This window comes from Schistocerca cancellata, unplaced genomic scaffold, assembly GCF_023864275.1.
Source record: "Schistocerca cancellata isolate TAMUIC-IGC-003103 unplaced genomic scaffold, iqSchCanc2.1 HiC_scaffold_1084, whole genome shotgun sequence".
Classification (NCBI taxonomy): Eukaryota; Metazoa; Arthropoda; class Insecta; order Orthoptera; family Acrididae; genus Schistocerca; species Schistocerca cancellata.
In genome coordinates this window covers 66381-93068 of record NW_026047083.1, presented here as the reverse complement: position 1 = coordinate 93068, position 26688 = coordinate 66381, and the positions used below count along the sequence as shown (strand labels likewise).

The following is a 26688-nucleotide window of genomic DNA, read 5'->3' as shown; positions in this document are numbered from 1 at the left end:
GTCCGCTAACGAAGTGATTGCTTTTGGTGACATCATTTGCAATAGCGACTGCGCGAATTGACGGTACCTCGTATGGAAAGAATGAGAAGCTGATGCTGCTGAGGACTCGGCCGCGAGCATTTCCGACGACTTCTTGGGCTCTCATTCGTGATGGCATTCAGACAGGCAAGGGTGCTGTCGATTGTTGCATACGAATGCGAAATACCTGCATTGTGCGTTTCCGCAAAGTGATTTTTACGCCAAAGTTGCGATCGTCCTACAAGTTGTGTCAGATGTGGAGCACAGAGCGTAGCAGTTTCCGTGGTGTAGCGGTTATCACGTCTGCCTAACACGCAGAAGGTCCCCGGTTCGATTCCGGGCGGAAACACTTTTTCGTCGCACTCAACAAGACCCTTGCTACAATCTCTACTGTGACCATTTAAATCAATTTCAAACGGCCCACCACCAGGCTCAGATGATACATGAAACTCTTTCAGAACCGGCTACTTGGTTTTTGTGCTTACCTGGAGGGCTGGAAATGCGCGGAACAGCCGCCGGCATGACGGTAGTTGCCACACGTTTGCACCAAACGCAAGGGCTCGTCCGGGATTTGAACCCGGGACCTCCTGCACCCGAAGCAGGAATCATACCCCTAGACCAACGAGCCTGTTCGTAGCGTCTAAGCGCTGCACATGACTGACGCCTCCGTTCTTGGTATCACCATGCAGAGCTGCCGCTCACCCAGCGTTTTCCCTGGCTGTTGCGGTTTGATTGTTTTCATCGATGTCTTTTACAATAGCAAACTTCTAGAATCGGAGGGAGCTCGTAGGCGATGCCTTTGCTTACGCAGGAAAAAATCTGTTGCCACTACGGGTTTCTAGGTAGAACAGCCGCAGAGCCGTCGTTTCCGTGGTGTAGCGGTTATCACGTCTGCTTTACACGCAGAAGGTCCCCGGTTCGATCCCGGGCGGAAACACGACTTTTTTTAAACCCCTTTTCGGATTCCATTCGAGATTACGTCACGTCTGCGTATGCATGGATAATAAATGTCGTGTGCTACACGGATATCGCTTCATTTTACTGTCAAATGCTCTTGCTCCCATAGTGTACCGGTATTCAGTAACTCAGAACGCTCGTAGCTCCATTCTGGCCGGCAAAGTTTATAATCCATTTCTTCAGGACTACTTCAAGTGCGCTTCATACTGGCTTTCCTGAGCTCACTGCACTCGCCTTGTCACAGCTCTGTTGAAGTGTGAACGTAACTAATAGTGAGAAACTCTTAACTACGCTCAGTCTTGTATCCCACCCTTTGGTTGTTGTCGTCGCTAATCAGATGAAGGTAGACTGCTCCACGATTGAGGTTCGTCTCCACTCACGGTGCACATGTTCTGCAAACACAACCTTTGTTTTCCGTTGCATGCAAGATTACTGTCGGCTCTTCTACAGCATCGACCCATGTAATTTACTGGTGTCAGATTCTTGCCATATCAACGGTCCCTTCATCACCGTAGTGCTACACAAAGCGTGCTGCGGCAGGCATCTATTCTTCATTGCAGAGCTGCAAACGTGGTGAGCTCCACCTACTCTTCAGCACGGTCAAAACGGTAGGGCTCGTCCGGGATTTGAACCCGGGACCTCCTGCACCCAAAGCAGGAATCATACCCCTAGACCAACGAGCCACCTGCAGTAGCAATGAAGCTAATCCCAAGCAGTCCAGCTCCGAGGAACACTAACTTCCATGTAAATCAGAAACAAAAGCGCTTTCTGAAGGCAGCGCTCACCACTGATGGGAAGAATATGAAAGGCAATGATATAGAGTGAATAATTTCATCGCGCTCTGCAGATGAACAGACGGTGGTGTTTCACTTTCGTCATGTGCTTTCTCAGTGTCAAGGGAAGGCATGTGCACTAAACAAAAGAACATCGGGAATCCGAACACCAACTCATAACGAAAAGATTGCGGAATATACTGCAAGCAAACTTCCAGAAGACCACTCCTGAAGGCGTCGGTGCCTTAACAATTATTCCGTGCAGCAATGATCATCTAGGAAGAGCCAACTGTACGTGTCGCTCCACCACACAACTTTTTTTGATATTGTTTTACCTAAATTTCCATTACCTCTTCGTTACAAGAATACTGATGGTTTTCACCTGATCTGCTTCGTCCAGCAGCGATAGTAGTAAGTAAATCGACGACAGTTTCATTAAAAGTAGGTCAGACACAGAAATCGGAGTTACGTGTAGCTCATGTTATTACGCTTTCAAATGCAGTTCTCCGGCTGGGAGTAGTGGCGTACTCCTGTAATCCAAGCGTCTGGGAGGCCGTTGTTGTGGAAGAGATCTGGGAACAACTACAGATTCGGCCGTTTCATCAGCTCAGGAACGACCGCGACGCCTTCATCGAGCTCTGCAGATTGACCAGATAGCAGTGCGGAATTTTCGGCTAGTGGTGGCTCGGGGTAAGAGAAGTCGAGAGCAGTGAGCAAAACTACATCGGGAAACCGAAACAGACGACTCATAACGAAAAGATTGCGGAATGTACTGCAAAAGCAAAACTTCGAGAAGACGAACTCTGAAGCCGTCGGTGCCTTAACAATCATCCGCGCAGCAACGATAATCTGGCGAGAGCGAGGCGTGGGTGTCGCTCGACCACACAACACATTTTATATAATGTTCTACTTATTCTAAACTTGCGTTTCCAGATCATCAGTAAAATACTGTGTGATTTACACCTGGTTTCCTTCTTCCAAAAGCGATATTAAGAAGTACATCGACTGCAGCGTCATTGACGGTCGTGGGTCCGGGCGCCGGCGCGCCAGCGGTGGCCTGACGGAGCTGCTGGTGCCTTCATGTAGAGCTACCGCTGAGTCCGGGCTCCTCGCCGCTAACGAAGTGATTGCTTTTGGTGACATCATTTGCAATAGCGACTGCGCGAATTGACGGTACCTCGTATGGAAAGAATGAGAAGCTGATGCTGCTGAGGACTCGGCCGCGAGCATTTCCGACGACTTCTTGGGCTCTCATTCGTGATGGCATTCAGACAGGCAAGGGTGCTGTCGATTGTTGCATACGAATGCGAAATACCTGCATTGTGCGTTTCCGCAAAGTGATTTTTACGCCAAAGTTGCGATCGTCCTACAAGTTGTGTCAGATGTGGAGCACAGAGCGTAGCAGTTTCCGTGGTGTAGCGGTTATCACGTCTGCCTAACACGCAGAAGGTCCCCGGTTCGATTCCGGGCGGAAACACTTTTTCGTCAACAAGACCCTTGCTACAATCTCTACTGTGACCATTTAAATCAATTTCAAACGGCCCACCACCAGGGCTCAGATGATACATGAAACTCTTTCAGAACCGGCTACTTGGTTTTTGTGCTTACCTGGAGGGCTGGAAATGCGCGGAACAGCCGCCGGCATGACGGTAGTTGCCACACGTTTGCACAAAACGCAAGGGCTCGTCCGGATTTGAACCCGGGACCTCCTGCACCCGAAGCAGGAATCATACCCCTAGACCAACGAGCCTGTTCGTAGCGTCTAAGCGCTGCACATGACTGACGCCTCCGTTCTTGGTATCACCATGCAGAGCTGCCGCTCACCCAGCGTTTCCCTGGCTGTTGCGGTTTGATTGTTTTCATCGATGTCTTTTACAATAGCAAACTTCTAGAATCGGAGGGAGCTCGTAGGCGATGCCTTTGCTTACGCAGGAAAAATCTGTTGCCACTACGGGTTTCTAGGTAGAACAGCCGCAGAGCCGTCGTTTCCGTGGTGTAGCGGTTATCACGTCTGCTTTACACGCAGAAGGTCCCCGGTTCGATCCCGGGCGGAAACACGACTTTTTTTAAACCCCTTTTCGGATTCCATTTCCGAGATTACGTCACGTCTGCGTATGCATGGATAATAAATGTCGTGTGCTACACGGATATCGCTTCATTTTACTGTCAAATGCTCTTGCTCCCATAGTGTACCGGTATTCAGTAACTCAGAACGCTCGTAGCTCCATTCTGGCCGGCAAAGTTTATAATCCATTTCTTCAGGACTACTTCAAGTGCGCTTCATACTGGCTTTCCTGAGCTCACTGCACTCGCCTTGTCACAGCTCTGTTGAAGTGTGAACGTAACTAATAGTGAGAAACTCTTAACTACGCTCAGTCTTGTATCCCACCCTTTGGTTGTTGTCGTCGCTAATCAGATGAAGGTAGACTGCTCCACGATTGAGGTTCGTCTCCACTCACGGTGCACATGTTCTGCAAACACAACCTTTGTTTTCCGTTGCATGCAAGATTACTGTCGGCTCTTCTACAGCATCGACCCATGTAATTTACTGGTGTCAGATTCTTGCCATATCAAACGGTCCCTTCATCACCGTAGTGCTACACAAAGCGTGCTGCGGCAGGCATCTATTCTTCATTGCAGAGCTGCAAACGTGGGTGAGCTCCACCTACTCTTCAGCACGGTCAAAACGGTAGGGCTCGTCCGGGATTTGAACCCGGGACCTCCTGCACCCAAAGCAGGAATCATACCCCTAGACCAACGAGCCACCTGCCAGTAGCAATGAAGCTAATCCCAAGCAGTCCAGCTCCGAGGAACACTAACTTCCATGTAAATCAGAAACAAAAGCGCTTTCTGAAGGCAGCGCTCACCACTGATGGGAAGAATATGAAAGGCAATGAATATAGAGTGAATAATTTCATCGCGCTCTGCAGATGAACAGACGGTGGTGTTTCACTTTCGTCATGTGCTTTCTCAGTGTCAAGGGAAGGCATGTGCACTAAACAAAAGAACATCGGGAATCCGAAACACCAACTCATAACGAAAGATTGCGGAATATACTGCAAGCAAAACTTCCAGAAGACCACTCCTGAAGGCGTCGGTGCCTTAACAATTATTCCGTGCAGCAATGATCATCTAGGAAGAGCCAACTGTACGTGTCGCTCCACCACACAACTTTTTTTGATATTGTTTTACCTAAATTTCCATTACCTCTTCGTTACAAGAATACTGATGGTTTTCACCTGATCTGCTTCGTCCAGCAGCGATAGTAGTAAGTAAATCGACGACAGTTTCATTAAAAGTAGGTCAGACACAGAAATCGGAGTTACGTGTAGCTCATGTTATTACGCTTTCAAATGCAGTTCTCCGGCTGGGAGTAGTGGCGTACTCCTGTAATCCAAGCGTCTGGGAGGCCGTTGTTGTGGAAGAGATCTGGGAACAACTACAGATTCGGCCGTTTCATCAGCTCAGGAACGACCGCGACGCCTTCATCGAGCTCTGCAGATTGACCAGATAGCAGTGCGGAATTTTCGGCTAGTGGTGGCTCGGGGTTAAGAGAAGTCGAGAGCAGTGAGCAAAACTACATCGGGAAACCGAACAGACGACTCATAACGAAAAGATTGCGGAATGTACTGCAAAAGCAAAACTTCGAGAAGACGAACTCTGAAGCCGTCGGTGCCTTAACAATCATTCCGCGCAGCAACGATAATCTGGCGAGAGCGAGGCGTGGGTGTCGCTCGACCACACAACACATTTTATATAATGTTCTACTTATTCTAAACTTGCGTTTCCAGATCATCAGTAAAATACTGTGTGATTTACACCTGGTTTCCTTCTTCCAAAAGCGATATTAAGAAGTACATCGACTGCAGCGTCATTGACGGTCGTGGGTCCGGGCGCCGGCGCGCCAGCGGTGGCCTGACGGAGCTGCTGGTGCCTTCATGTAGAGCTACCGCTGAGTCCGGGCTCCTCGCCGCTAACGAAGTGATTGCTTTTGGTGACATCATTTGCAATAGCGACTGCGCGAATTGACGGTACCTCGTATGGAAAGAATGAGAAGCTGATGCTGCTGAGGACTCGGCCGCGAGCATTTCCGACGACTTCTTGGGCTCTCATTCGTGATGGCATTCAGACAGGCAAGGGTGCTGTCGATTGTTGCATACGAATGCGAAATACCTGCATTGTGCGTTTCCGCAAAGTGATTTTTACGCCAAAGTTGCGATCGTCCTACAAGTTGTGTCAGATGTGGAGCACAGAGCGTAGCAGTTTCCGTGGTGTAGCGGTTATCACGTCTGCCTAACACGCAGAAGGTCCCCGGTTCGATTCGGGCGGAAACACTTTTTCGTCGCACTCAACAAGACCCTTGCTACAATCTCTACTGTGACCATTTAAATCAATTTCAAACGGCCCACCACCAGGCTCAGATGATACATGAAACTCTTTCAGACCGGCTACTTGGTTTTTGTGCTTACCTGGAGGGCTGGAAATGCGCGGAACAGCCGCCGGCATGACGGTAGTTGCCACACGTTTGCACAAAACGCAAGGGCTCGTCCGGGATTTGAACCCGGGACCTCCTGCACCCGAAGCAGGAATCATACCCCTAGACCAACGAGCCTGTTCGTAGCGTCTAAGCGCTGCACATGACTGACGCCTCCGTTCTTGGTATCACCATGCAGAGCTGCCGCTCACCCAGCGTTTTCCCTGGCTGTTGCGGTTTGATTGTTTTCATCGATGTCTTTTACAATAGCAAACTTCTAGAATCGGAGGGAGCTCGTAGGCGATGCCTTTGCTTACGCAGGAAAAATCTGTTGCCACTACGGGTTTCTAGGTAGAACAGCCGCAGAGCCGTCGTTTCCGTGGTGTAGCGGTTATCACGTCTGCTTTACACGCAGAAGGTCCCCGGTTCGATCCCGGGCGGAAACACGACTTTTTTTAAACCCTTTTCGGATTCCATTTCCGAGATTACGTCACGTCTGCGTATGCATGGATAATAAATGTCGTGTGCTACACGGATATCGCTTCATTTTACTGTCAAATGCTCTTGCTCCCATAGTGTACCGGTATTCAGTAACTCAGAACGCTCGTAGCTCCATTCTGGCCGGCAAAGTTTATAATCCATTTCTTCAGGACTACTTCAAGTGCGCTTCATACTGGCTTTCCTGAGCTCACTGCACTCGCCTTGTCACAGCTCTGTTGAAGTGTGAACGTAACTAATAGTGAGAAACTCTTAACTACGCTCAGTCTTGTATCCCACCTTTGGTTGTTGTCGTCGCTAATCAGATGAAGGTAGACTGCTCCACGATTGAGGTTCGTCTCCACTCACGGTGCACATGTTCTGCAAACACAACCTTTGTTTTCCGTTGCATGCAAGATTACTGTCGGCTCTTCTACAGCATCGACCATGTAATTTACTGGTGTCAGATTCTTGCCATATCAAACGGTCCCTTCATCACCGTAGTGCTACACAAAGCGTGCTGCGGCAGGCATCTATTCTTCATTGCAGAGCTGCAAACGTGGGTGAGCTCCACCTACTCTTCAGCACGGTCAAAACGGTAGGGCTCGTCCGGGATTTGAACCCGGGACCTCCTGCACCCAAAGCAGGAATCATACCCCTAGACCAACGAGCCACCTGCCAGTAGCAATGAAGCTAATCCCAAGCAGTCCAGCTCCGAGGAACACTAACTTCCATGTAAATCAGAAACAAAAGCGCTTTCTGAAGGCAGCGCTCACCACTGATGGGAAGAATATGAAAGGCAATGAATATAGAGTGAATAATTTCATCGCGCTCTGCAGATGAACAGACGGTGGTGTTTCACTTTCGTCATGTGCTTTCTCAGTGTCAAGGGAAGGCATGTGCACTAAACAAAAGAACATCGGGAATCCGAAACACCAACTCATAACGAAAAGATTGCGGAATATACTGCAAGCAAAACTTCAGAAGACCACTCCTGAAGGCGTCGGTGCCTTAACAATTATTCCGTGCAGCAATGATCATCTAGGAAGAGCCAACTGTACGTGTCGCTCCACCACACAACTTTTTTTGATATTGTTTTACCTAAATTTCCATTACCTCTTCGTTACAAGAATACTGATGGTTTTCACCTGATCTGCTTCGTCCAGCAGCGATAGTAGTAAGTAAATCGACGACAGTTTCATTAAAAGTAGGTCAGACACAGAAATCGGAGTTACGTGTAGCTCATGTTATTACGCTTTCAAATGCAGTTCTCCGGCTGGGAGTAGTGGCGTACTCCTGTAATCCAAGCGTCTGGGAGGCCGTTGTTGTGGAAGAGATCTGGGAACAACTACAGATTCGGCCGTTTCATCAGCTCAGGAACGACCGCGACGCCTTCATCGAGCTCTGCAGATTGACCAGATAGCAGTGCGGAATTTTCGGCTAGTGGTGGCTCGGGGTTAAGAGAAGTCGAGAGCAGTGAGCAAAACTACATCGGGAAACCGAAACAGACGACTCATAACGAAAAGATTGCGGAATGTACTGCAAAAGCAAAACTTCGAGAAGACGAACTCTGAAGCCGTCGGTGCCTTAACAATCATTCCGCGCAGCAACGATAATCTGGCGAGAGCGAGGCGTGGGTGTCGCTCGACCACACAACACATTTTATATAATGTTCTACTTATTCTAAACTTGCGTTTCCAGATCATCAGTAAAATACTGTGTGATTTACACCTGGTTTCCTTCTTCCAAAAGCGATATTAAGAAGTACATCGACTGCAGCGTCATTGACGGTCGTGGGTCCGGGCGCCGGCGCGCCAGCGGTGGCCTGACGGAGCTGCTGGTGCCTTCATGTAGAGCTACCGCTGAGTCCGGGCTCCTCGCCGCTAACGAAGTGATTGCTTTTGGTGACATCATTTGCAATAGCGACTGCGCGAATTGACGGTACCTCGTATGGAAAGAATGAGAAGCTGATGCTGCTGAGGACTCGGCCGCGAGCATTTCCGACGACTTCTTGGGCTCTCATTCGTGATGGCATTCAGACAGGCAAGGGTGCTGTCGATTGTTGCATACGAATGCGAAATACCTGCATTGTGCGTTTCCGCAAAGTGATTTTTACGCCAAAGTTGCGATCGTCCTACAAGTTGTGTCAGATGTGGAGCACAGAGCGTAGCAGTTTCCGTGGTGTAGCGGTTATCACGTCTGCCTAACACGCAGAAGGTCCCCGGTTCGATTCCGGGCGGAAACACTTTTTCGTCGCACTCAACAAGACCCTTGCTACAATCTCTACTGTGACCATTTAAATCAATTTCAAACGGCCCACCACCAGGGCTCAGATGATACATGAAACTCTTTCAGAACCGGCTACTTGGTTTTTGTGCTTACCTGGAGGGCTGGAAATGCGCGGAACAGCCGCCGGCATGACGGTAGTTGCCACACGTTTGCACAAAACGCAAGGGCTCGTCCGGGATTTGAACCCGGGACCTCCTGCACCCGAAGCAGGAATCATACCCTAGACCAACGAGCCTGTTCGTAGCGTCTAAGCGCTGCACATGACTGACGCCTCCGTTCTTGGTATCACCATGCAGAGCTGCCGCTCACCCAGCGTTTTCCCTGGCTGTTGCGGTTTGATTGTTTTCATCGATGTCTTTTACAATAGCAAACTTCTAGAATCGGAGGGAGCTCGTAGGCGATGCCTTTGCTTACGCAGGAAAAATCTGTTGCCACTACGGGTTTCTAGGTAGAACAGCCGCAGAGCCGTCGTTTCCGTGGTGTAGCGGTTATCACGTCTGCTTTACACGCAGAAGGTCCCCGGTTCGATCCCGGGCGGAAACACGACTTTTTTTAAACCCCTTTTCGGATTCCATTTCCGAGATTACGTCACGTCTGCGTATGCATGGATAATAAATGTCGTGTGCTACACGGATATCGCTTCATTTTACTGTCAAATGCTCTTGCTCCCATAGTGTACCGGTATTCAGTAACTCAGAACGCTCGTAGCTCCATTCTGGCCGGCAAAGTTTATAATCCATTTCTTCAGGACTACTTCAAGTGCGCTTCATACTGGCTTTCCTGAGCTCACTGCACTCGCCTTGTCACAGCTCTGTTGAAGTGTGAACGTAACTAATAGTGAGAAACTCTTAACTACGCTCAGTCTTGTATCCCACCCTTTGGTTGTTGTCGTCGCTAATCAGATGAAGGTAGACTGCTCCACGATTGAGGTTCGTCTCCACTCACGGTGCACATGTTCTGCAAACACAACCTTTGTTTTCCGTTGCATGCAAGATTACTGTCGGCTCTTCTACAGCATCGACCCATGTAATTTACTGGTGTCAGATTCTTGCCATATCAAACGGTCCCTTCATCACCGTAGTGCTACACAAAGCGTGCTGCGGCAGGCATCTATTCTTCATTGCAGAGCTGCAAACGTGGGTGAGCTCCACCTACTCTTCAGCACGGTCAAAACGGTAGGGCTCGTCCGGGATTTGAACCCGGGACCTCCTGCACCCAAAGCAGGAATCATACCCCTAGACCAACGAGCCACCTGCCAGTAGCAATGAAGCTAATCCCAAGCAGTCCAGCTCCGAGGAACACTAACTTCCATGTAAATCAGAAACAAAAGCGCTTTCTGAAGGCAGCGCTCACCACTGATGGGAAGAATATGAAAGGCAATGAATATAGAGTGAATAATTTCATCGCGCTCTGCAGATGAACAGACGGTGGTGTTTCACTTTCGTCATGTGCTTTCTCAGTGTCAAGGGAAGGCATGTGCACTAAACAAAAGAACATCGGGAATCCGAAACACCAACTCATAACGAAAAGATTGCGGAATATACTGCAAGCAAAACTTCCAGAAGACCACTCCTGAAGGCGTCGGTGCCTTAACAATTATTCCGTGCAGCAATGATCATCTAGGAAGAGCCAACTGTACGTGTCGCTCCACCACACAACTTTTTTTGATATTGTTTTACCTAAATTTCCATTACCTCTTCGTTACAAGAATACTGATGGTTTTCACCTGATCTGCTTCGTCCAGCAGCGATAGTAGTAAGTAAATCGACGACAGTTTCATTAAAAGTAGGTCAGACACAGAAATCGGAGTTACGTGTAGCTCATGTTATTACGCTTTCAAATGCAGTTCTCCGGCTGGGAGTAGTGGCGTACTCCTGTAATCCAAGCGTCTGGGAGGCCGTTGTTGTGGAAGAGATCTGGGAACAACTACAGATTCGGCCGTTTCATCAGCTCAGGAACGACCGCGACGCCTTCATCGAGCTCTGCAGATTGACCAGATAGCAGTGCGGAATTTTCGGCTAGTGGTGGCTCGGGGTTAAGAGAAGTCGAGAGCAGTGAGCAAAACTACATCGGGAAACCGAAACAGACGACTCATAACGAAAAGATTGCGGAATGTACTGCAAAAGCAAAACTTCGAGAAGACGAACTCTGAAGCCGTCGGTGCCTTAACAATCATTCCGCGCAGCAACGATAATCTGGCGAGAGCGAGGCGTGGGTGTCGCTCGACCACACAACACATTTTATATAATGTTCTACTTATTCTAAACTTGCGTTTCCAGATCATCAGTAAAATACTGTGTGATTTACACCTGGTTTCCTTCTTCCAAAAGCGATATTAAGAAGTACATCGACTGCAGCGTCATTGACGGTCGTGGGTCCGGGCGCCGGCGCGCCAGCGGTGGCCTGACGGAGCTGCTGGTGCCTTCATGTAGAGCTACCGCTGAGTCCGGGCTCCTCGCCGCTAACGAAGTGATTGCTTTTGGTGACATCATTTGCAATAGCGACTGCGCGAATTGACGGTACCTCGTATGGAAAGAATGAGAAGCTGATGCTGCTGAGGACTCGGCCGCGAGCATTTCCGACGACTTCTTGGGCTCTCATTCGTGATGGCATTCAGACAGGCAAGGGTGCTGTCGATTGTTGCATACGAATGCGAAATACCTGCATTGTGCGTTTCCGCAAAGTGATTTTTACGCCAAAGTTGCGATCGTCCTACAAGTTGTGTCAGATGTGGAGCACAGAGCGTAGCAGTTTCCGTGGTGTAGCGGTTATCACGTCTGCCTAACACGCAGAAGGTCCCCGGTTCGATTCCGGGCGGAAACACTTTTTCGTCGCACTCAACAAGACCCTTGCTACAATCTCTACTGTGACCATTTAAATCAATTTCAAACGGCCCACCACCAGGGCTCAGATGATACATGAAACTCTTTCAGAACCGGCTACTTGGTTTTTGTGCTTACCTGGAGGGCTGGAAATGCGCGGAACAGCCGCCGGCATGACGGTAGTTGCCACACGTTTGCACAAAACGCAAGGGCTCGTCCGGGATTTGAACCCGGGACCTCCTGCACCCGAAGCAGGAATCATACCCCTAGACCAACGAGCCTGTTCGTAGCGTCTAAGCGCTGCACATGACTGACGCCTCCGTTCTTGGTATCACCATGCAGAGCTGCCGCTCACCCAGCGTTTTCCCTGGCTGTTGCGGTTTGATTGTTTTCATCGATGTCTTTTACAATAGCAAACTTCTAGAATCGGAGGGAGCTCGTAGGCGATGCCTTTGCTTACGCAGGAAAAATCTGTTGCCACTACGGGTTTCTAGGTAGAACAGCCGCAGAGCCGTCGTTTCCGTGGTGTAGCGGTTATCACGTCTGCTTTACACGCAGAAGGTCCCCGGTTCGATCCCGGGCGGAAACACGACTTTTTTTAAACCCCTTTTCGGATTCCATTTCCGAGATTACGTCACGTCTGCGTATGCATGGATAATAAATGTCGTGTGCTACACGGATATCGCTTCATTTTACTGTCAAATGCTCTTGCTCCCATAGTGTACCGGTATTCAGTAACTCAGAACGCTCGTAGCTCCATTCTGGCCGGCAAAGTTTATAATCCATTTCTTCAGGACTACTTCAAGTGCGCTTCATACTGGCTTTCCTGAGCTCACTGCACTCGCCTTGTCACAGCTCTGTTGAAGTGTGAACGTAACTAATAGTGAGAAACTCTTAACTACGCTCAGTCTTGTATCCCACCCTTTGGTTGTTGTCGTCGCTAATCAGATGAAGGTAGACTGCTCCACGATTGAGGTTCGTCTCCACTCACGGTGCACATGTTCTGCAAACACAACCTTTGTTTTCCGTTGCATGCAAGATTACTGTCGGCTCTTCTACAGCATCGACCCATGTAATTTACTGGTGTCAGATTCTTGCCATATCAAACGGTCCCTTCATCACCGTAGTGCTACACAAAGCGTGCTGCGGCAGGCATCTATTCTTCATTGCAGAGCTGCAAACGTGGGTGAGCTCCACCTACTCTTCAGCACGGTCAAAACGGTAGGGCTCGTCCGGGATTTGAACCCGGGACCTCCTGCACCCAAAGCAGGAATCATACCCCTAGACCAACGAGCCACCTGCCAGTAGCAATGAAGCTAATCCCAAGCAGTCCAGCTCCGAGGAACACTAACTTCCATGTAAATCAGAAACAAAAGCGCTTTCTGAAGGCAGCGCTCACCACTGATGGGAAGAATATGAAAGGCAATGAATATAGAGTGAATAATTTCATCGCGCTCTGCAGATGAACAGACGGTGGTGTTTCACTTTCGTCATGTGCTTTCTCAGTGTCAAGGGAAGGCATGTGCACTAAACAAAAGAACATCGGGAATCCGAAACACCAACTCATAACGAAAAGATTGCGGAATATACTGCAAGCAAAACTTCCAGAAGACCACTCCTGAAGGCGTCGGTGCCTTAACAATTATTCCGTGCAGCAATGATCATCTAGGAAGAGCCAACTGTACGTGTCGCTCCACCACACAACTTTTTTTGATATTGTTTTACCTAAATTTCCATTACCTCTTCGTTACAAGAATACTGATGGTTTTCACCTGATCTGCTTCGTCCAGCAGCGATAGTAGTAAGTAAATCGACGACAGTTTCATTAAAAGTAGGTCAGACACAGAAATCGGAGTTACGTGTAGCTCATGTTATTACGCTTTCAAATGCAGTTCTCCGGCTGGGAGTAGTGGCGTACTCCTGTAATCCAAGCGTCTGGGAGGCCGTTGTTGTGGAAGAGATCTGGGAACAACTACAGATTCGGCCGTTTCATCAGCTCAGGAACGACCGCGACGCCTTCATCGAGCTCTGCAGATTGACCAGATAGCAGTGCGGAATTTTCGGCTAGTGGTGGCTCGGGGTTAAGAGAAGTCGAGAGCAGTGAGCAAAACTACATCGGGAAACCGAAACAGACGACTCATAACGAAAAGATTGCGGAATGTACTGCAAAAGCAAAACTTCGAGAAGACGAACTCTGAAGCCGTCGGTGCCTTAACAATCATTCCGCGCAGCAACGATAATCTGGCGAGAGCGAGGCGTGGGTGTCGCTCGACCACACAACACATTTTATATAATGTTCTACTTATTCTAAACTTGCGTTTCCAGATCATCAGTAAAATACTGTGTGATTTACACCTGGTTTCCTTCTTCCAAAAGCGATATTAAGAAGTACATCGACTGCAGCGTCATTGACGGTCGTGGGTCCGGGCGCCGGCGCGCCAGCGGTGGCCTGACGGAGCTGCTGGTGCCTTCATGTAGAGCTACCGCTGAGTCCGGGCTCCTCGCCGCTAACGAAGTGATTGCTTTTGGTGACATCATTTGCAATAGCGACTGCGCGAATTGACGGTACCTCGTATGGAAAGAATGAGAAGCTGATGCTGCTGAGGACTCGGCCGCGAGCATTTCCGACGACTTCTTGGGCTCTCATTCGTGATGGCATCCAGACAGGCAAGGGTGCTGTCGATTGTTGCATACGAATGCGAAATACCTGCATTGTGCGTTTCCGCAAAGTGATTTTTACGCCAAAGTTGCGATCGTCCTACAAGTTGTGTCAGATGTGGAGCACAGAGCGTAGCAGTTTCCGTGGTGTAGCGGTTATCACGTCTGCCTAACACGCAGAAGGTCCCCGGTTCGATTCCGGGCGGAAACACTTTTTCGTCGCACTCAACAAGACCCTTGCTACAATCTCTACTGTGACCATTTAAATCAATTTCAAACGGCCCACCACCAGGGCTCAGATGATACATGAAACTCTTTCAGAACCGGCTACTTGGTTTTTGTGCTTACCTGGAGGGCTGGAAATGCGCGGAACAGCCGCCGGCATGACGGTAGTTGCCACACGTTTGCACAAAACGCAAGGGCTCGTCCGGGATTTGAACCCGGGACCTCCTGCACCCGAAGCAGGAATCATACCCCTAGACCAACGAGCCTGTTCGTAGCGTCTAAGCGCTGCACATGACTGACGCCTCCGTTCTTGGTATCACCATGCAGAGCTGCCGCTCACCCAGCGTTTTCCCTGGCTGTTGCGGTTTGATTGTTTTCATCGATGTCTTTTACAATAGCAAACTTCTAGAATCGGAGGGAGCTCGTAGGCGATGCCTTTGCTTACGCAGGAAAAATCTGTTGCCACTACGGGTTTCTAGGTAGAACAGCCGCAGAGCCGTCGTTTCCGTGGTGTAGCGGTTATCACGTCTGCTTTACACGCAGAAGGTCCCCGGTTCGATCCCGGGCGGAAACACGACTTTTTTTAAACCCCTTTTCGGATTCCATTTCCGAGATTACGTCACGTCTGCGTATGCATGGATAATAAATGTCGTGTGCTACACGGATATCGCTTCATTTTACTGTCAAATGCTCTTGCTCCCATAGTGTACCGGTATTCAGTAACTCAGAACGCTCGTAGCTCCATTCTGGCCGGCAAAGTTTATAATCCATTTCTTCAGGACTACTTCAAGTGCGCTTCATACTGGCTTTCCTGAGCTCACTGCACTCGCCTTGTCACAGCTCTGTTGAAGTGTGAACGTAACTAATAGTGAGAAACTCTTAACTACGCTCAGTCTTGTATCCCACCCTTTGGTTGTTGTCGTCGCTAATCAGATGAAGGTAGACTGCTCCACGATTGAGGTTCGTCTCCACTCACGGTGCACATGTTCTGCAAACACAACCTTTGTTTTCCGTTGCATGCAAGATTACTGTCGGCTCTTCTACAGCATCGACCCATGTAATTTACTGGTGTCAGATTCTTGCCATATCAAACGGTCCCTTCATCACCGTAGTGCTACACAAAGCGTGCTGCGGCAGGCATCTATTCTTCATTGCAGAGCTGCAAACGTGGGTGAGCTCCACCTACTCTTCAGCACGGTCAAAACGGTAGGGCTCGTCCGGGATTTGAACCCGGGACCTCCTGCACCCAAAGCAGGAATCATACCCCTAGACCAACGAGCCACCTGCCAGTAGCAATGAAGCTAATCCCAAGCAGTCCAGCTCCGAGGAACACTAACTTCCATGTAAATCAGAAACAAAAGCGCTTTCTGAAGGCAGCGCTCACCACTGATGGGAAGAATATGAAAGGCAATGAATATAGAGTGAATAATTTCATCGCGCTCTGCAGATGAACAGACGGTGGTGTTTCACTTTCGTCATGTGCTTTCTCAGTGTCAAGGGAAGGCATGTGCACTAAACAAAAGAACATCGGGAATCCGAAACACCAACTCATAACGAAAAGATTGCGGAATATACTGCAAGCAAAACTTCCAGAAGACCACTCCTGAAGGCGTCGGTGCCTTAACAATTATTCCGTGCAGCAATGATCATCTAGGAAGAGCCAACTGTACGTGTCGCTCCACCACACAACTTTTTTTGATATTGTTTTACCTAAATTTCCATTACCTCTTCGTTACAAGAATACTGATGGTTTTCACCTGATCTGCTTCGTCCAGCAGCGATAGTAGTAAGTAAATCGACGACAGTTTCATTAAAAGTAGGTCAGACACAGAAATCGGAGTTACGTGTAGCTCATGTTATTACGCTTTCAAATGCAGTTCTCCGGCTGGGAGTAGTGGCGTACTCCTGTAATCCAAGCGTCTGGGAGGCCGTTGTTGTGGAAGAGATCTGGGAACAACTACAGATTCGGCCGTTTCATCAGCTCAGGAACGACCGCGACGCCTTCATCGAGCTCTGCAGATTGACCAGATAGCAGTGCGGAATTTTCGGCTAGTGGTGGCTCGGGGTTAAGAGAAGTCGAGAGCAGTGAGCAAAACTACATCGGGAAACCGAAACAGACGACTCATAACGAAAAGATTGCGGAATGTACTGCAAAAGCAAAACTTCGAGAAGACGAACTCTGAAGCCGTCGGTGCCTTAACAATCATTCCGCGCAGCAACGATAATCTGGCGAGAGCGAGGCGTGGGTGTCGCTCGACCACACAACACATTTTATATAATGTTCTACTTATTCTAAACTTGCGTTTCCAGATCATCAGTAAAATACTGTGTGATTTACACCTGGTTGCTACCGCTGAGTCCGGGCTCCTCGCCGCTAACGAAGTGATTGCTTTTGGTGACATCATTTGCAATAGCGACTGCGCGAATTGACGGTACCTCGTATGGAAAGAATGAGAAGCTGATGCTGCTGAGGACTCGGCCGCGAGCATTTCCGACGACTTCTTGGGCTCTCATTCGTGATGGCATCCAGACAGGCAAGGGTGCTGTCGATTGTTGCATACGAATGCGAAATACCTGCATTGTGCGTTTCCGCAAAGTGATTTTTACGCCAAAGTTGCGATCGTCCTACAAGTTGTGTCAGATGTGGAGCACAGAGCGTAGCAGTTTCCGTGGTGTAGCGGTTATCACGTCTGCCTAACACGCAGAAGGTCCCCGGTTCGATTCCGGGCGGAAACACTTTTTCGTCGCACTCAACAAGACCCTTGCTACAATCTCTACTGTGACCATTTAAATCAATTTCAAACGGCCCACCACCAGGGCTCAGATGATACATGAAACTCTTTCAGAACCGGCTACTTGGTTTTTGTGCTTACCTGGAGGGCTGGAAATGCGCGGAACAGCCGCCGGCATGACGGTAGTTGCCACACGTTTGCACAAAACGCAAGGGCTCGTCCGGGATTTGAACCCGGGACCTCCTGCACCCGAAGCAGGAATCATACCCCTAGACCAACGAGCCTGTTCGTAGCGTCTAAGCGCTGCACATGACTGACGCCTCCGTTCTTGGTATCACCATGCAGAGCTGCCGCTCACCCAGCGTTTTCCCTGGCTGTTGCGGTTTGATTGTTTTCATCGATGTCTTTTACAATAGCAAACTTCTAGAATCGGAGGGAGCTCGTAGGCGATGCCTTTGCTTACGCAGGAAAAATCTGTTGCCACTACGGGTTTCTAGGTAGAACAGCCGCAGAGCCGTCGTTTCCGTGGTGTAGCGGTTATCACGTCTGCTTTACACGCAGAAGGTCCCCGGTTCGATCCCGGGCGGAAACACGACTTTTTTTAAACCCCTTTTCGGATTCCATTTCCGAGATTACGTCACGTCTGCGTATGCATGGATAATAAATGTCGTGTGCTACACGGATATCGCTTCATTTTACTGTCAAATGCTCTTGCTCCCATAGTGTACCGGTATTCAGTAACTCAGAACGCTCGTAGCTCCATTCTGGCCGGCAAAGTTTATAATCCATTTCTTCAGGACTACTTCAAGTGCGCTTCATACTGGCTTTCCTGAGCTCACTGCACTCGCCTTGTCACAGCTCTGTTGAAGTGTGAACGTAACTAATAGTGAGAAACTCTTAACTACGCTCAGTCTTGTATCCCACCCTTTGGTTGTTGTCGTCGCTAATCAGATGAAGGTAGACTGCTCCACGATTGAGGTTCGTCTCCACTCACGGTGCACATGTTCTGCAAACACAACCTTTGTTTTCCGTTGCATGCAAGATTACTGTCGGCTCTTCTACAGCATCGACCCATGTAATTTACTGGTGTCAGATTCTTGCCATATCAAACGGTCCCTTCATCACCGTAGTGCTACACAAAGCGTGCTGCGGCAGGCATCTATTCTTCATTGCAGAGCTGCAAACGTGGGTGAGCTCCACCTACTCTTCAGCACGGTCAAAACGGTAGGGCTCGTCCGGGATTTGAACCCGGGACCTCCTGCACCCAAAGCAGGAATCATACCCCTAGACCAACGAGCCACCTGCCAGTAGCAATGAAGCTAATCCCAAGCAGTCCAGCTCCGAGGAACACTAACTTCCATGTAAATCAGAAACAAAAGCGCTTTCTGAAGGCAGCGCTCACCACTGATGGGAAGAATATGAAAGGCAATGAATATAGAGTGAATAATTTCATCGCGCTCTGCAGATGAACAGACGGTGGTGTTTCACTTTCGTCATGTGCTTTCTCAGTGTCAAGGGAAGGCATGTGCACTAAACAAAAGAACATCGGGAATCCGAAACACCAACTCATAACGAAAAGATTGCGGAATATACTGCAAGCAAAACTTCCAGAAGACCACTCCTGAAGGCGTCGGTGCCTTAACAATTATTCCGTGCAGCAATGATCATCTAGGAAGAGCCAACTGTACGTGTCGCTCCACCACACAACTTTTTTTGATATTGTTTTACCTAAATTTCCATTACCTCTTCGTTACAAGAATACTGATGGTTTTCACCTGATCTGCTTCGTCCAGCAGCGATAGTAGTAAGTAAATCGACGACAGTTTCATTAAAAGTAGGTCAGACACAGAAATCGGAGTTACGTGTAGCTCATGTTATTACGCTTTCAAATGCAGTTCTCCGGCTGGGAGTAGTGGCGTACTCCTGTAATCCAAGCGTCTGGGAGGCCGTTGTTGTGGAAGAGATCTGGGAACAACTACAGATTCGGCCGTTTCATCAGCTCAGGAACGACCGCGACGCCTTCATCGAGCTCTGCAGATTGACCAGATAGCAGTGCGGAATTTTCGGCTAGTGGTGGCTCGGGGTTAAGAGAAGTCGAGAGCAGTGAGCAAAACTACATCGGGAAACCGAAACAGACGACTCATAACGAAAAGATTGCGGAATGTACTGCAAAAGCAAAACTTCGAGAAGACGAACTCTGAAGCCGTCGGTGCCTTAACAATCATTCCGTGCAGCAACGATAATCTGGCGAGAGCGAGGCGTGGGTGTCGCTCGACCACACAACACATTTTATATAATGTTCTACTTATTCTAAACTTGCGTTTCCAGATCATCAGTAAAATACTGTGTGATTTACACCTGGTTTCCTTCTTCCAAAAGCGATATTAAGAAGTACATCGACTGCAGCGTCATTGACGGTCGTGGGTCCGGGCGCCGGCGCGCCAGCGGTGGCCTGACGGAGCTGCTGGTGCCTTCATGTAGAGCTACCGCTGAGTCCGGGCTCCTCGCCGCTAACGAAGTGATTGCTTTTGGTGACATCATTTGCAATAGCGACTGCGCGAATTGACGGTACCTCGTATGGAAAGAATGAGAAGCTGATGCTGCTGAGGACTCGGCCGCGAGCATTTCCGACGACTTCTTGGGCTCTCATTCGTGATGGCATTCAGACAGGCAAGGGTGCTGTCGATTGTTGCATACGAATGCGAAATACCTGCATTGTGCGTTTCCGCAAAGTGATTTTTACGCCAAAGTTGCGATCGTCCTACAAGTTGTGTCAGATGTGGAGCACAGAGCGTAGCAGTTTCCGTGGTGTAGCGGTTATCACGTCTGCCTAACACGCAGAAGGTCCCCGGTTCGATTCCGGGCGGAAACACTTTTTCGTCGCACTCAACAAGACCCTTGCTACAATCTCTACTGTGACCATTTAAATCAATTTCAAACGGCCCACCACCAGGGCTCAGATGATACATGAAACTCTTTCAGAACCGGCTACTTGGTTTTTGTGCTTACCTGGAGGGCTGGAAATGCGCGGAACAGCCGCCGGCATGACGGTAGTTGCCACACGTTTGCACAAAACGCAAGGGCTCGTCCGGGATTTGAACCCGGGACCTCCTGCACCCGAAGCAGGAATCATACCCCTAGACCAACGAGCCTGTTCGTAGCGTCTAAGCGCTGCACATGACTGACGCCTCCGTTCTTGGTATCACCATGCAGAGCTGCCGCTCACCCAGCGTTTTCCCTGGCTGTTGCGGTTTGATTGTTTTCATCGATGTCTTTTACAATAGCAAACTTCTAGAATCGGAGGGAGCTCGTAGGCGATGCCTTTGCTTACGCAGGAAAAATCTGTTGCCACTACGGGTTTCTAGGTAGAACAGCCGCAGAGCCGTCGTTTCCGTGGTGTAGCGGTTATCACGTCTGCTTTACACGCAGAAGGTCCCCGGTTCGATCCCGGGCGGAAACACGACTTTTTTTAAACCCCTTTTCGGATTCCATTTCCGAGATTACGTCACGTCTGCGTATGCATGGATAATAAATGTCGTGTGCTACACGGATATCGCTTCATTTTACTGTCAAATGCTCTTGCTCCCATAGTGTACCGGTATTCAGTAACTCAGAACGCTCGTAGCTCCATTCTGGCCGGCAAAGTTTATAATCCATTTCTTCAGGACTACTTCAAGTGCGCTTCATACTGGCTTTCCTGAGCTCACTGCACTCGCCTTGTCACAGCTCTGTTGAAGTGTGAACGTAACTAATAGTGAGAAACTCTTAACTACGCTCAGTCTTGTATCCCACCCTTTGGTTGTTGTCGTCGCTAATCAGATGAAGGTAGACTGCTCCACGATTGAGGTTCGTCTCCACTCACGGTGCACATGTTCTGCAAACACAACCTTTGTTTTCCGTTGCATGCAAGATTACTGTCGGCTCTTCTACAGCATCGACCCATGTAATTTACTGGTGTCAGATTCTTGCCATATCAAACGGTCCCTTCATCACCGTAGTGCTACACAAAGCGTGCTGCGGCAGGCATCTATTCTTCATTGCAGAGCTGCAAACGTGGGTGAGCTCCACCTACTCTTCAGCACGGTCAAAACGGTAGGGCTCGTCCGGGATTTGAACCCGGGACCTCCTGCACCCAAAGCAGGAATCATACCCCTAGACCAACGAGCCACCTGCCAGTAGCAATGAAGCTAATCCCAAGCAGTCCAGCTCCGAGGAACACTAACTTCCATGTAAATCAGAAACAAAAGCGCTTTCTGAAGGCAGCGCTCACCACTGATGGGAAGAATATGAAAGGCAATGAATATAGAGTGAATAATTTCATCGCGCTCTGCAGATGAACAGACGGTGGTGTTTCACTTTCGTCATGTGCTTTCTCAGTGTCAAGGGAAGGCATGTGCACTAAACAAAAGAACATCGGGAATCCGAAACACCAACTCATAACGAAAAGATTGCGGAATATACTGCAAGCAAAACTTCCAGAAGACCACTCCTGAAGGCGTCGGTGCCTTAACAATTATTCCGTGCAGCAATGATCATCTAGGAAGAGCCAACTGTACGTGTCGCTCCACCACACAACTTTTTTTGATATTGTTTTACCTAAATTTCCATTACCTCTTCGTTACAAGAATACTGATGGTTTTCACCTGATCTGCTTCGTCCAGCAGCGATAGTAGTAAGTAAATCGACGACAGTTTCATTAAAAGTAGGTCAGACACAGAAATCGGAGTTACGTGTAGCTCATGTTATTACGCTTTCAAATGCAGTTCTCCGGCTGGGAGTAGTGGCGTACTCCTGTAATCCAAGCGTCTGGGAGGCCGTTGTTGTGGAAGAGATCTGGGAACAACTACAGATTCGGCCGTTTCATCAGCTCAGGAACGACCGCGACGCCTTCATCGAGCTCTGCAGATTGACCAGATAGCAGTGCGGAATTTTCGGCTAGTGGTGGCTCGGGGTTAAGAGAAGTCGAGAGCAGTGAGCAAAACTACATCGGGAAACCGAAACAGACGACTCATAACGAAAAGATTGCGGAATGTACTGCAAAAGCAAAACTTCGAGAAGACGAACTCTGAAGCCGTCGGTGCCTTAACAATCATTCCGCGCAGCAACGATAATCTGGCGAGAGCGAGGCGTGGGTGTCGCTCGACCACACAACACATTTTATATAATGTTCTACTTATTCTAAACTTGCGTTTCCAGATCATCAGTAAAATACTGTGTGATTTACACCTGGTTTCCTTCTTCCAAAAGCGATATTAAGAAGTACATCGACTGCAGCGTCATTGACGGTCGTGGGTCCGGGCGCCGGCGCGCCAGCGGTGGCCTGACGGAGCTGCTGGTGCCTTCATGTAGAGCTACCGCTGAGTCCGGGCTCCTCGCCGCTAACGAAGTGATTGCTTTTGGTGACATCATTTGCAATAGCGACTGCGCGAATTGACGGTACCTCGTATGGAAAGAATGAGAAGCTGATGCTGCTGAGGACTCGGCCGCGAGCATTTCCGACGACTTCTTGGGCTCTCATTCGTGATGGCATTCAGACAGGCAAGGGTGCTGTCGATTGTTGCATACGAATGCGAAATACCTGCATTGTGCGTTTCCGCAAAGTGATTTTTACGCCAAAGTTGCGATCGTCCTACAAGTTGTGTCAGATGTGGAGCACAGAGCGTAGCAGTTTCCGTGGTGTAGCGGTTATCACGTCTGCCTAACACGCAGAAGGTCCCCGGTTCGATTCCGGGCGGAAACACTTTTTCGTCGCACTCAACAAGACCCTTGCTACAATCTCTACTGTGACCATTTAAATCAATTTCAAACGGCCCACCACCAGGGCTCAGATGATACATGAAACTCTTTCAGAACCGGCTACTTGGTTTTTGTGCTTACCTGGAGGGCTGGAAATGCGCGGAACAGCCGCCGGCATGACGGTAGTTGCCACACGTTTGCACAAAACGCAAGGGCTCGTCCGGGATTTGAACCCGGGACCTCCTGCACCCGAAGCAGGAATCATACCCCTAGACCAACGAGCCTGTTCGTAGCGTCTAAGCGCTGCACATGACTGACGCCTCCGTTCTTGGTATCACCATGCAGAGCTGCCGCTCACCCAGCGTTTTCCCTGGCTGTTGCGGTTTGATTGTTTTCATCGATGTCTTTTACAATAGCAAACTTCTAGAATCGGAGGGAGCTCGTAGGCGATGCCTTTGCTTACGCAGGAAAAATCTGTTGCCACTACGGGTTTCTAGGTAGAACAGCCGCAGAGCCGTCGTTTCCGTGGTGTAGCGGTTATCACGTCTGCTTTACACGCAGAAGGTCCCCGGTTCGATCCCGGGCGGAAACACGACTTTTTTTAAACCCCTTTTCGGATTCCATTTCCGAGATTACGTCACGTCTGCGTATGCATGGATAATAAATGTCGTGTGCTACACGGATATCGCTTCATTTTACTGTCAAATGCTCTTGCTCCCATAGTGTACCGGTATTCAGTAACTCAGAACGCTCGTAGCTCCATTCTGGCCGGCAAAGTTTATAATCCATTTCTTCAGGACTACTTCAAGTGCGCTTCATACTGGCTTTCCTGAGCTCACTGCACTCGCCTTGTCACAGCTCTGTTGAAGTGTGAACGTAACTAATAGTGAGAAACTCTTAACTACGCTCAGTCTTGTATCCCACCCTTTGGTTGTTGTCGTCGCTAATCAGATGAAGGTAGACTGCTCCACGATTGAGGTTCGTCTCCACTCACGGTGCACATGTTCTGCAAACACAACCTTTGTTTTCCGTTGCATGCAAGATTACTGTCGGCTCTTCTACAGCATCGACCCATGTAATTTACTGGTGTCAGATTCTTGCCATATCAAACGGTCCCTTCATCACCGTAGTGCTACACAAAGCGTGCTGCGGCAGGCATCTATTCTTCATTGCAGAGCTGCAAACGTGGGTGAGCTCCACCTACTCTTCAGCACGGTCAAAACGGTAGGGCTCGTCCGGGATTTGAACCCGGGACCTCCTGCACCCAAAGCAGGAATCATACCCCTAGACCAACGAGCCACCTGCCAGTAGCAATGAAGCTAATCCCAAGCAGTCCAGCTCCGAGGAACACTAACTTCCATGTAAATCAGAAACAAAAGCGCTTTCTGAAGGCAGCGCTCACCACTGATGGGAAGAATATGAAAGGCAATGAATATAGAGTGAATAATTTCATCGCGCTCTGCAGATGAACAGACGGTGGTGTTTCACTTTCGTCATGTGCTTTCTCAGTGTCAAGGGAAGGCATGTGCACTAAACAAAAGAACATCGGGAATCCGAAACACCAACTCATAACGAAAAGATTGCGGAATATACTGCAAGCAAAACTTCCAGAAGACCACTCCTGAAGGCGTCGGTGCCTTAACAATTATTCCGTGCAGCAATGATCATCTAGGAAGAGCCAACTGTACGTGTCGCTCCACCACACAACTTTTTTTGATATTGTTTTACCTAAATTTCCATTACCTCTTCGTTACAAGAATACTGATGGTTTTCACCTGATCTGCTTCGTCCAGCAGCGATAGTAGTAAGTAAATCGACGACAGTTTCATTAAAAGTAGGTCAGACACAGAAATCGGAGTTACGTGTAGCTCATGTTATTACGCTTTCAAATGCAGTTCTCCGGCTGGGAGTAGTGGCGTACTCCTGTAATCCAAGCGTCTGGGAGGCCGTTGTTGTGGAAGAGATCTGGGAACAACTACAGATTCGGCCGTTTCATCAGCTCAGGAACGACCGCGACGCCTTCATCGAGCTCTGCAGATTGACCAGATAGCAGTGCGGAATTTTCGGCTAGTGGTGGCTCGGGGTTAAGAGAAGTCGAGAGCAGTGAGCAAAACTACATCGGGAAACCGAAACAGACGACTCATAACGAAAAGATTGCGGAATGTACTGCAAAAGCAAAACTTCGAGAAGACGAACTCTGAAGCCGTCGGTGCCTTAACAATCATTCCGCGCAGCAACGATAATCTGGCGAGAGCGAGGCGTGGGTGTCGCTCGACCACACAACACATTTTATATAATGTTCTACTTATTCTAAACTTGCGTTTCCAGATCATCAGTAAAATACTGTGTGATTTACACCTGGTTTCCTTCTTCCAAAAGCGATATTAAGAAGTACATCGACTGCAGCGTCATTGACGGTCGTGGGTCCGGGCGCCGGCGCGCCAGCGGTGGCCTGACGGAGCTGCTGGTGCCTTCATGTAGAGCTACCGCTGAGTCCGGGCTCCTCGCCGCTAACGAAGTGATTGCTTTTGGTGACATCATTTGCAATAGCGACTGCGCGAATTGACGGTACCTCGTATGGAAAGAATGAGAAGCTGATGCTGCTGAGGACTCGGCCGCGAGCATTTCCGACGACTTCTTGGGCTCTCATTCGTGATGGCATTCAGACAGGCAAGGGTGCTGTCGATTGTTGCATACGAATGCGAAATACCTGCATTGTGCGTTTCCGCAAAGTGATTTTTACGCCAAAGTTGCGATCGTCCTACAAGTTGTGTCAGATGTGGAGCACAGAGCGTAGCAGTTTCCGTGGTGTAGCGGTTATCACGTCTGCCTAACACGCAGAAGGTCCCCGGTTCGATTCCGGGCGGAAACACTTTTTCGTCGCACTCAACAAGACCCTTGCTACAATCTCTACTGTGACCATTTAAATCAATTTCAAACGGCCCACCACCAGGGCTCAGATGATACATGAAACTCTTTCAGAACCGGCTACTCGGTTTTTGTGCTTACCTGGAGGGCTGGAAATGCGCGGAACAGCCGCCGGCATGACGGTAGTTGCCACACGTTTGCACAAAACGCAAGGGCTCGTCCGGGATTTGAACCCGGGACCTCCTGCACCCGAAGCAGGAATCATACCCCTAGACCAACGAGCCTGTTCGTAGCGTCTAAGCGCTGCACATGACTGACGCCTCCGTTCTTGGTATCACCATGCAGAGCTGCCGCTCACCCAGCGTTTTCCCTGGCTGTTGCGGTTTGATTGTTTTCATCGATGTCTTTTACAATAGCAAACTTCTAGAATCGGAGGGAGCTCGTAGGCGATGCCTTTGCTTACGCAGGAAAAATCTGTTGCCACTACGGGTTTCTAGGTAGAACAGCCGCAGAGCCGTCGTTTCCGTGGTGTAGCGGTTATCACGTCTGCTTTACACGCAGAAGGTCCCCGGTTCGATCCCGGGCGGAAACACGACTTTTTTTAAACCCCTTTTCGGATTCCATTTCCGAGATTACGTCACGTCTGCGTATGCATGGAT

The 26688-nt window shown here is 49.2% G+C and overlaps 38 non-coding genes across 38 annotated transcripts; 20 read left to right on the top strand and 18 right to left on the bottom strand.

The window, feature by feature from the left end:
* Positions 1 to 294: 294 nt before the first annotated feature.
* Positions 295 to 367, top strand: Trnav-aac (transfer RNA valine (anticodon AAC)). The gene has a single exon. It is a non-coding gene; the product is annotated as a tRNA-Val (tRNA).
* A 207-nt stretch (positions 368 to 574) lies between these two features.
* Positions 575 to 646, bottom strand: Trnap-cgg (transfer RNA proline (anticodon CGG)). Its single transcript has one exon. It is a non-coding gene; the product is annotated as a tRNA-Pro (tRNA).
* Positions 647 to 882: 236 nt separating this feature from the next.
* On the top strand, positions 883 to 955 carry Trnav-uac (transfer RNA valine (anticodon UAC)). The gene has a single exon. It is a non-coding gene; the product is annotated as a tRNA-Val (tRNA).
* A 631-nt stretch (positions 956 to 1586) lies between these two features.
* On the bottom strand, positions 1587 to 1658 carry Trnap-ugg (transfer RNA proline (anticodon UGG)). Its single transcript has one exon. It is a non-coding gene; the product is annotated as a tRNA-Pro (tRNA).
* A 1494-nt stretch (positions 1659 to 3152) lies between these two features.
* On the top strand, positions 3153 to 3225 carry Trnav-aac (transfer RNA valine (anticodon AAC)). The gene has a single exon. It is a non-coding gene; the product is annotated as a tRNA-Val (tRNA).
* A 507-nt stretch (positions 3226 to 3732) lies between these two features.
* On the top strand, positions 3733 to 3805 carry Trnav-uac (transfer RNA valine (anticodon UAC)). Its single transcript has one exon. It is a non-coding gene; the product is annotated as a tRNA-Val (tRNA).
* Positions 3806 to 4440: 635 nt separating this feature from the next.
* On the bottom strand, positions 4441 to 4512 carry Trnap-ugg (transfer RNA proline (anticodon UGG)). The gene has a single exon. It is a non-coding gene; the product is annotated as a tRNA-Pro (tRNA).
* Positions 4513 to 6010: 1498 nt separating this feature from the next.
* On the top strand, positions 6011 to 6082 carry Trnav-aac (transfer RNA valine (anticodon AAC)). The gene has a single exon. It is a non-coding gene; the product is annotated as a tRNA-Val (tRNA).
* Positions 6083 to 6288: 206 nt separating this feature from the next.
* Trnap-cgg (transfer RNA proline (anticodon CGG)) lies at positions 6289 to 6360 on the bottom strand. The gene has a single exon. It is a non-coding gene; the product is annotated as a tRNA-Pro (tRNA).
* Positions 6361 to 6595: 235 nt separating this feature from the next.
* Positions 6596 to 6668, top strand: Trnav-uac (transfer RNA valine (anticodon UAC)). Its single transcript has one exon. It is a non-coding gene; the product is annotated as a tRNA-Val (tRNA).
* A 632-nt stretch (positions 6669 to 7300) lies between these two features.
* Positions 7301 to 7372, bottom strand: Trnap-ugg (transfer RNA proline (anticodon UGG)). The gene has a single exon. It is a non-coding gene; the product is annotated as a tRNA-Pro (tRNA).
* Positions 7373 to 8871: 1499 nt separating this feature from the next.
* Positions 8872 to 8944, top strand: Trnav-aac (transfer RNA valine (anticodon AAC)). The gene has a single exon. It is a non-coding gene; the product is annotated as a tRNA-Val (tRNA).
* A 208-nt stretch (positions 8945 to 9152) lies between these two features.
* On the bottom strand, positions 9153 to 9223 carry Trnap-cgg (transfer RNA proline (anticodon CGG)). Its single transcript has one exon. It is a non-coding gene; the product is annotated as a tRNA-Pro (tRNA).
* A 235-nt stretch (positions 9224 to 9458) lies between these two features.
* Positions 9459 to 9531, top strand: Trnav-uac (transfer RNA valine (anticodon UAC)). The gene has a single exon. It is a non-coding gene; the product is annotated as a tRNA-Val (tRNA).
* A 635-nt stretch (positions 9532 to 10166) lies between these two features.
* Positions 10167 to 10238, bottom strand: Trnap-ugg (transfer RNA proline (anticodon UGG)). Its single transcript has one exon. It is a non-coding gene; the product is annotated as a tRNA-Pro (tRNA).
* Positions 10239 to 11738: 1500 nt separating this feature from the next.
* Positions 11739 to 11811, top strand: Trnav-aac (transfer RNA valine (anticodon AAC)). Its single transcript has one exon. It is a non-coding gene; the product is annotated as a tRNA-Val (tRNA).
* Positions 11812 to 12019: 208 nt separating this feature from the next.
* Positions 12020 to 12091, bottom strand: Trnap-cgg (transfer RNA proline (anticodon CGG)). The gene has a single exon. It is a non-coding gene; the product is annotated as a tRNA-Pro (tRNA).
* Positions 12092 to 12326: 235 nt separating this feature from the next.
* On the top strand, positions 12327 to 12399 carry Trnav-uac (transfer RNA valine (anticodon UAC)). The gene has a single exon. It is a non-coding gene; the product is annotated as a tRNA-Val (tRNA).
* Positions 12400 to 13034: 635 nt separating this feature from the next.
* On the bottom strand, positions 13035 to 13106 carry Trnap-ugg (transfer RNA proline (anticodon UGG)). Its single transcript has one exon. It is a non-coding gene; the product is annotated as a tRNA-Pro (tRNA).
* Positions 13107 to 14606: 1500 nt separating this feature from the next.
* On the top strand, positions 14607 to 14679 carry Trnav-aac (transfer RNA valine (anticodon AAC)). The gene has a single exon. It is a non-coding gene; the product is annotated as a tRNA-Val (tRNA).
* Positions 14680 to 14887: 208 nt separating this feature from the next.
* Positions 14888 to 14959, bottom strand: Trnap-cgg (transfer RNA proline (anticodon CGG)). The gene has a single exon. It is a non-coding gene; the product is annotated as a tRNA-Pro (tRNA).
* Positions 14960 to 15194: 235 nt separating this feature from the next.
* Positions 15195 to 15267, top strand: Trnav-uac (transfer RNA valine (anticodon UAC)). The gene has a single exon. It is a non-coding gene; the product is annotated as a tRNA-Val (tRNA).
* A 635-nt stretch (positions 15268 to 15902) lies between these two features.
* On the bottom strand, positions 15903 to 15974 carry Trnap-ugg (transfer RNA proline (anticodon UGG)). The gene has a single exon. It is a non-coding gene; the product is annotated as a tRNA-Pro (tRNA).
* Positions 15975 to 17356: 1382 nt separating this feature from the next.
* On the top strand, positions 17357 to 17429 carry Trnav-aac (transfer RNA valine (anticodon AAC)). Its single transcript has one exon. It is a non-coding gene; the product is annotated as a tRNA-Val (tRNA).
* A 208-nt stretch (positions 17430 to 17637) lies between these two features.
* Positions 17638 to 17709, bottom strand: Trnap-cgg (transfer RNA proline (anticodon CGG)). Its single transcript has one exon. It is a non-coding gene; the product is annotated as a tRNA-Pro (tRNA).
* Positions 17710 to 17944: 235 nt separating this feature from the next.
* On the top strand, positions 17945 to 18017 carry Trnav-uac (transfer RNA valine (anticodon UAC)). The gene has a single exon. It is a non-coding gene; the product is annotated as a tRNA-Val (tRNA).
* Positions 18018 to 18652: 635 nt separating this feature from the next.
* Positions 18653 to 18724, bottom strand: Trnap-ugg (transfer RNA proline (anticodon UGG)). Its single transcript has one exon. It is a non-coding gene; the product is annotated as a tRNA-Pro (tRNA).
* A 1500-nt stretch (positions 18725 to 20224) lies between these two features.
* Trnav-aac (transfer RNA valine (anticodon AAC)) lies at positions 20225 to 20297 on the top strand. The gene has a single exon. It is a non-coding gene; the product is annotated as a tRNA-Val (tRNA).
* Positions 20298 to 20505: 208 nt separating this feature from the next.
* Positions 20506 to 20577, bottom strand: Trnap-cgg (transfer RNA proline (anticodon CGG)). The gene has a single exon. It is a non-coding gene; the product is annotated as a tRNA-Pro (tRNA).
* Positions 20578 to 20812: 235 nt separating this feature from the next.
* Trnav-uac (transfer RNA valine (anticodon UAC)) lies at positions 20813 to 20885 on the top strand. Its single transcript has one exon. It is a non-coding gene; the product is annotated as a tRNA-Val (tRNA).
* Positions 20886 to 21520: 635 nt separating this feature from the next.
* Trnap-ugg (transfer RNA proline (anticodon UGG)) lies at positions 21521 to 21592 on the bottom strand. Its single transcript has one exon. It is a non-coding gene; the product is annotated as a tRNA-Pro (tRNA).
* Positions 21593 to 23092: 1500 nt separating this feature from the next.
* Positions 23093 to 23165, top strand: Trnav-aac (transfer RNA valine (anticodon AAC)). The gene has a single exon. It is a non-coding gene; the product is annotated as a tRNA-Val (tRNA).
* Positions 23166 to 23373: 208 nt separating this feature from the next.
* Positions 23374 to 23445, bottom strand: Trnap-cgg (transfer RNA proline (anticodon CGG)). Its single transcript has one exon. It is a non-coding gene; the product is annotated as a tRNA-Pro (tRNA).
* A 235-nt stretch (positions 23446 to 23680) lies between these two features.
* Trnav-uac (transfer RNA valine (anticodon UAC)) lies at positions 23681 to 23753 on the top strand. Its single transcript has one exon. It is a non-coding gene; the product is annotated as a tRNA-Val (tRNA).
* Positions 23754 to 24388: 635 nt separating this feature from the next.
* Trnap-ugg (transfer RNA proline (anticodon UGG)) lies at positions 24389 to 24460 on the bottom strand. Its single transcript has one exon. It is a non-coding gene; the product is annotated as a tRNA-Pro (tRNA).
* Positions 24461 to 25960: 1500 nt separating this feature from the next.
* Trnav-aac (transfer RNA valine (anticodon AAC)) lies at positions 25961 to 26033 on the top strand. The gene has a single exon. It is a non-coding gene; the product is annotated as a tRNA-Val (tRNA).
* Positions 26034 to 26241: 208 nt separating this feature from the next.
* Positions 26242 to 26313, bottom strand: Trnap-cgg (transfer RNA proline (anticodon CGG)). The gene has a single exon. It is a non-coding gene; the product is annotated as a tRNA-Pro (tRNA).
* Positions 26314 to 26548: 235 nt separating this feature from the next.
* On the top strand, positions 26549 to 26621 carry Trnav-uac (transfer RNA valine (anticodon UAC)). The gene has a single exon. It is a non-coding gene; the product is annotated as a tRNA-Val (tRNA).
* Positions 26622 to 26688: the final 67 nt, after the last annotated feature.